The sequence below is a fragment of the Aythya fuligula genome, chromosome Z (genome assembly GCF_009819795.1).
Source record: "Aythya fuligula isolate bAytFul2 chromosome Z, bAytFul2.pri, whole genome shotgun sequence".
In the NCBI taxonomy this organism is placed as follows: Eukaryota; Metazoa; Chordata; class Aves; order Anseriformes; family Anatidae; genus Aythya; species Aythya fuligula.
Window position 1 is genome coordinate 59,488,530 of NC_045593.1, and position 7,656 is coordinate 59,496,185.

A 7,656-nucleotide genomic window follows, 5' to 3' on the forward strand; every position below is an offset into this window, starting at 1 on the left:
GTTTAAATGGGCTTAACATCCTTGTAGATTCATTTGAAATTCATAAGCTATTTTAATTTTTTCTTCTACAGTAAACTGCGATAGGTAATTCTAAGATAATCAAATCTTCTGTACCTACTCAGAAAGCTTTCTTATGTTCCTCATGACTAACTACACTATGCATTTGAATGTTTGTTTTTTCAAAAAGACACCTCAATATCAGTTCCAGTCCAGGCAACACTACTTCACAAGGACTACTTCATTTGTGTGGGGTTTGGCTGGGGTAGGCCAGTTGTGGGTCTAGGGTGGGAATTTTTTTTTTTTTTTTTCTTTTTTCTCCTAGTGTCACAGGAACTCTGAAATTAGTACAAAATCAGAGATTACCATTCCCATCAATGTAAGGAAGCAGGAGACTAACACATTAGTTGGCTGCAATGTCATTAGTCGCCAAGAAGTCACTTATCTGCAAGCAAATCCTATATTATGTCTGTACACAAAATAATCCACTGAGACTTAAATGAATCCACAGAGGACTTAAATTATCTTTAAGATATAACCCAAAAAGAAAAATATATAGACCAAAAAAAAAAAAAAAAAAAAAAAACCAAAAACCCGAATAAAACAAAACCTCTTTATGTGCATCTCTGTAAGTTTTCTTAAAAGTCAGACAATCATGTATTTCTATAGTGTTGTGTCACATCAATTTTAATACTAGTTGATAAGCCCTGTAAACTCTGTGTTTCCTCTTTGCATAATAGACAGTCAGTGAGCTGAAGGAATGGAATATTTGAATTAGGAGATGGGGAAATTTGACAGAAGAAACCAAACTGAGAAGGAGAAGAAAAGAAAAAGAGAGCGAAAATGAGAAAAAAAAAAAAAAAAAAAAAAAAAAAAAAGTGAAAACACATACCTTATGGGGCTGTTTTGATTAATTAGTTTATGGTCTGTATGTTTATGGAGGGGGAAAAATTCCATATTCTACAACCTACAACAGCAAAGCAACTGCATGCATACATTAGAAACATCTGGGTACATTTTCTAGGAACCAGGTATAGATCTAAAGATCTTTACTGTCTCAAACTTTCTTTTGTTTCTTTCCTCCCTTATTTATGGTACTATTTGGAACTTTTTTTTGGTACTATTTTCTCACTATTTGTTTGCTGAATTTCCCTGTGTTGGAAATGCTAACAGACTTCTAAATAAGAAATATTGACGTCTTCCAAAGTACTAATTTTAATACATTACCATTATGCTTAAGAAAATAGAATAATTTCGAATAAAAAGCTTTCTAACATCTTATCTAGTCAAATTTTGGTAACTTTTGCCTTTCTGCTAGTAAAATATTCCATGGATACATGGATTAATATATTTAAATATCAAAAATATGCTTCCTAATATAACTTGGCTTGTTATTGTTATTTTTGTGGTTGTTTTGTTCTTCCATTTAGAGATACACTTAAAATGTATAATTGTAAGGCTTTAGCATATTTTAATATCACTTGTATATGTTTATATTATATTCATCTTCATGTCTTCATATAAGTAATGATATTAAACCAGGAGATTTGTTCTGAACTTACGATACTCTTCAAATATCTCAGTATGACTACATGTCATACTGAGACACTATGTCATACTATGACTGAAATACATATTTTACTGTAAGACTTCTCACTCAGTAAGTTTCATCAGTTATTCAGATATTGGTTTGGAATTGAGGAGAAAATGTGAATTAATATGTGCAAGACATCAATGTCAAAATACATCTATTTCTGCTTTCAAAACGAGAATTTCAACTAAAGTTGTTCAGGGTGAAAAACTAATCAATGAAACATGTTACATAAAGCTCTTTTTTTTTTAAAAAAAAAAAAAAAAAAAAAAAGTGCAAAATCTACTAATTTGTTATAATAATAACTTAAAAGAAATAAAAATTAATCATAACCCTAGAATAACTCCAAATCATTGAGATCTTCCTTTTCCAGCCAAGCAATAACTCTAAACAAAACGTCTGCTTTAGCAGGATTATTTTTAAGTGTCCTAGAAAAATCTTTTTAAAGAAACAAAAAATTAAATTCCAATTATAATTTCTAAGGTTGGATAGTGCTTCATGTTACAAATGATCCATGTATTAGTCTTATTAGACATTTAAAATAGCTGAAGCCTACCTTTCCATCTGATCATTACCAGTTAAATAAAGGATGTTAATGTTAAGACATGACTATTTAATTAGCACTGTCTATTCCTGATGAGATACCAACTTACAAGCAGCAAATGAGTTATGAAGATGATACTCAAATAAAACAATTATCTGTCTCACAAAGCTTCAGGGCTGACGTTTATGCAGGTTCACAAGATCTTATAAAGCTCTGAAGACACATAGACAGAACATTCAATTTGATCTAACCATGAGATATACAGAACCAAAAACTGCCTTGTGAATCTTCTTTGAAACTGCTGTTTTACAAAGTGATTAATACACTTCACATTGTTCAAGGAAAGTAAAAAACAAAAAAAAAAAAAAAACACAAAAAAAAAAAAAAAAAAAAAAAAAAACAAAACAAAACAAACAAACAAACAAAAAAAAACAGCCTAACAAATCAGGAGTTCAATGTTTTGTGACATTTGAAGATATTTTATGTGCACCATCGACTGAATCTGAAGAATCTCACAATACATAGTTTTCCAAAAATGCTTACCGTACTTTGCAAAATCTCTCTAAGTAGCACAAGTAGCTATAACCTTTTGAGAACAATCTGTCTGCTAATTGAGGCATAAGAGACAGAGAGAAGCATCCCAGTTTACTATAGCCCCACTCATCACAACAGAAAATACACAACTCTATGCAAACCTAGGGTTCAATGTTCATGAAAGGTATATTTCACTCCAGTAGGACACATCTAACTAGAGGAACAATTCTGCACCAACAGCTAGTTAGTATTTCACTGAGACATATAAGCTACAGTTAAGTTTCTTTTATTTATTTGTTTTGTTTTGTTTTGGCTTGGTTTGTGGTTCTGCTGTTGTTGTTTGCTTATTTATTTCAATCTATTTGTTAGTTTGTTTATTTTTTGTTTGTTCCAAAATTTGCAGTATCAATACTTTGGTCTAATTACAATCATTTCAACTAAATCTCTCCCCCCCCACAAAAAAAAAAAATAATAATAATAATAAACATAAACAAAAATAGCTTAGTTACTGCATTTATTGAGATATTCTGAGGTGTCTGTTTTCAATGATGTCTCACAAAATTAGACACAAATACACTTCTTAAGACACTTCTGTGTCTTAAAACTTCACATTTTATATTCCTATTTCTTCCCAAATTTGTGTTCCCAAATTAGTTCACATATATGAAAAAGAGCATCTTGATGAATAACAGTTGATCAGTGTGGTCAAAATTGTACATAAGAGCTAACGTTATCCTAGGTCATTATATATAGATACACATATATATATATAATATATATATATAAAACTGTGAGAAGAAATTAAATATTATTTTAAATTCTGGATAAGTCATGTTGAAAAGAAAATTATTGGTGGGAAAAAAAAGTACTGAACAGAATGTAACTATGTGGGGTACTGTACTGTTAGCTCCCAATATCTATCTGTCTAAATGAGAAAATAATAGTGAGAATAAGAACAGCTGTTCATGATGCTCCAAGTGAAAGATTACAAGTTTCACGTCCTGCCTCCACTACTAAACAACCCTCATAGTCAAGTGCTAGAATGCCATTGACAAGACCAAATATTTATTTGTGGAGAGTCAGTAAAACAAATTCCAAATGTAATACTTCAGAAATAACTTCCTGGACACTGCATGCAGCAGTGTTCTGAATTTCAGTCTGTCTATACTGTGTAGATATTAACTGAGTCAACTTGTTAATAAAGCTTAATCAATTAATTAAAATAGACCTCGAGTTGATCATTTCATGCGCCTTTCAGAAAGCTTTTACTGAGAAAACCAACTTGATTTCTGCTTGAATAATATTTTGCTACTGTATTCTGCTCTTTCATTTATCTGGTCTTGATTGTGTGAATATATTACATGTCCTTTTACTAAGTTACTCATCTGTGTAAATTTTTTACAGACTGTGACCTGAAAACACTTATCTAATTATTGTTACTGAAGTAAGGGCTCACTTCAAGATTATTTTGTAGTGTGATGCTGATTATTTTACAGTATTTTATAAGTTTCTGCAGACAGACCTGTATTCTGTATTCCCTTTTGGAGCACTGATCACTGAAGAGATCTGACTGTAGCTAACCATTCAGTAAAAATCATTCATGCCATCCAGATTATTTTGAGAATATTTGGAAAAAAAAAATTGATAGGTCCAAATCTACAGCCATTTACTTTTCTACTATGCAGTTTTACTTTAACTCCTGCAACTATATTGGTTCATTTATTAAAATTAGCTTAGTAATGGACAGCTTGTTTTGAACAAAAACTCTACAGTGAATGCAAACTAGTAATCAACCCAGGTTGCTCCTGAATACTTTGCTCTCTGACCAGAGAGCTGTAAGGTAAACAAAGAATATCTGTTAGTGTAGTTTTAACTTAGACATTTGATACCTAGAGAAAAATAATCACGAAGGTGAATGGAGCAGTGGATACATTTCTGAGGAATGAAGTCAGTAGATTGCAAGTGACAGGTTCAATTACTGGTCTGTGGACCAATGACACATCTGCCTTAAACTCTGAGAAATGGGCAGTGGAAAGGGGATGAATAACTCTTAAGGTCTGGAGAAAATATGTAACCATTCAAGCAGAAAATTAGCAATTACATTTCATGCCATCAGTAATAAGTATTTCAACAAAGATCTTAGGTTAACGTCAGACCGTGTGACAGTATATCAACCATTACACCTGTGTTCAATCAGCAGCCACATCCCTCAGTGTGATTCTGAGCTGCTTAGTTCAAATGTGGCTTGTTCAGTGATAAGTAAGATGGCTGACATCTATTACAAAAGTATTCAAAGGCAATTTATTTCACAGTCTTGATGCTGACTGTTGAAATACATATATTTTAATTTGTGCACTGACAATTTATCTCTTCTTGCTTTTGTCTTGAAACCCCATTTACTTCCCCAAACACACTCTCACACATGCCTCTCAGAAACTTACATATGATATTAATATATTTGTTTGAAGTGATAATGCAAGTGAGAAATTAAATTGCTGAATTCAGAAGAAAAAATGGAACTCCAGGCATTCACACTTTATATGGAATATAAAGTCATAATATAGAATCTAAATTCTTTGCTATTATTATGCTAGAGAAAGATATAATTTAGTAATAAAAGTCATCTTGATGAATATATGATCAATATAAAATTTCACATAAAAATAAGGACAACCTTATAAATACACACACACTAATAAATAAATAAATAAATAAATCTGTTTCCACTTCTTATACTATCCATTTTTGAAGGAATTTTTGAAAGTGCAGAGAATGTTTTCACCAGTCTGTGAAAATATTCGTATTGCTATAACCAAGAGAAGACATAAGCTGTCTATATTGTCTGGTCTCTTAGCAATTTATTTTTTGTTTTTTAATTCCCATACTTAATACGTATATTGAAGTGAGTCTGTACAGTATGCTGAGACTTTTGTCAACATAGCTGGCATCTATGCAGTCAAGTAGTCAAGAGAACTCAAAGTTCAGTTCAAGCTGTGTATTTGTATATGGGACTGTGAATAATATTCACACAAGCTAAGCTCCACAACACTGCATTGACACTGATACCAATATTGCATTGAAACACCATCTTTGGCTATGGTACAGACATGCTCTCAGTACACTGCTTTCAAAGCACATCTCATCATCTCATTAGTTTCAGTATAAATTCTGGGGATCTCCCTCCCCCCCGCCCCCCCCCCCAAAAAAAATAAAAAAATAAAGCAAGAACACAAAATAAACAAATAAAAACTCTGTAAGCACACTTCACAATTTTACACCATATTTACACTCACTATATCTCTTTAATGAAATATGTGGTTTGTACCAAATGTAGTAATTCTACACCTTTGTATAGAAGAAAAAACACAAACAGTGGTTTTTGTTTGTTTGTTTGTTTCGTTTTGTTTTTAAACTCTCTGGAGATGGCAATCACTGCAGACTGCAGGCAAAGAATTTTGGAAAGAAACTTTAACTTTTAATAGGAAGTATCTTTCCAGCATTGAATTCAACTAAAATTAAATTTAAATTAAAATGTAATAATACAAAATAACAGCAGCTGTGATGCTTTATATATATATATATATATATATATATATATATTTTACTTCCTTCTGAAGAAGCATTTATAAAGATCCTAGTCTTGAAGTATGTGATATTTTTTAAAGAGTGCCCAAAGTGACACTTCTAACTAATTTTTAATTAGTTCCTTTTGCTCACCAACAGGTGCTAGAAAATCTATTTTACATGTTATTGGATCCCAGCAGCTTTAACTTTGGGACTGACAATTGAAAGGATTAAGAAAACAATCAAAAAACATTAAAAGTTTCCTATATGCCAAAATTTTGCATTTAACATGGAGAAGATTTTTTTTTGGTGTAACCAGGCTAACAGTAGGTAAAGCACTGCTCAGTTACCATTAAAAGCTTGTACCATATTCTTTCTGTGAAAGCACAGTCCTCTCAAAAACCTCAGCAATGATGGCTGGCAATCTCAGTTGGTGACACAGTCACATGGTTTCTACCATGTCTCAACCCACACTTCACAGCACAGATAAAACTAGGATTCAGCACAGCAGTTCTTTTTAGTGTTTCACTTTACTCTCTGAGTAGAATGCAAGACATACGTTCTTCCATTCCCTTGTATAGTAGCAGAACAGTTTGTATTTTAACAAATTTAATCTAATTTCAAAACAGTTTCTAAATAATTTATATATCTGTACCTTACCTATACACTGTTTTTTTTGTTTGTTTGCTTGTTTGTTTAAAAAAAGGAAAATCTACCTCTAGCAACTCTGTTGAAGTCAGTGAGAATGGGATTGTGAACCTTAGTAAGTTATCTGTAAGCCTACAAAATGCTTTGCTAAGGTGTGTAGAATTACAAAACAATGAGTAATAACAAAGGTGAAAGGAAAAAATAGCATAATTGAAGTAGTACACCAGAACTATGTCAGCATGTGAAGATATTACTGAAACTAAGAGTGTGAAAATATCTCTAGATTTTTATAAAAATGAATAGATACTTAGCTGTATTAGTTGTATTGTAGTAAGAGATCTGAATGTGTAATGTATCTGTAGTTTCTCTCAAAATGTTGTTCTCCTGTTTGACATCACTGCATTTCTTTCTTCTGTCACACTGTTGTGCTTTAACCCAGATGTCAGCTAAGCACCACACAGCTGTTTGCTCACTCTCACCCCTCCCTCTCTGGGACAGGGGAGAGAAACAGGAAAACGAAGGCTGTGGGTTGAGATAGAGACAGTTCATTAAGACAGAAATATGTCTTAAATGAGACATACATATACATATATATCTATGTATGTATATATACATACATATATGTATATATCTATGTATGTATATATACATACATAGATATATACATATATGTATGTCTCATTTAAGATATATTTGCATATACATACATATATATATATATATATATAAGATAATATATATAAGTAGTGTACTACTACTAATAATGTGTACCAAACAG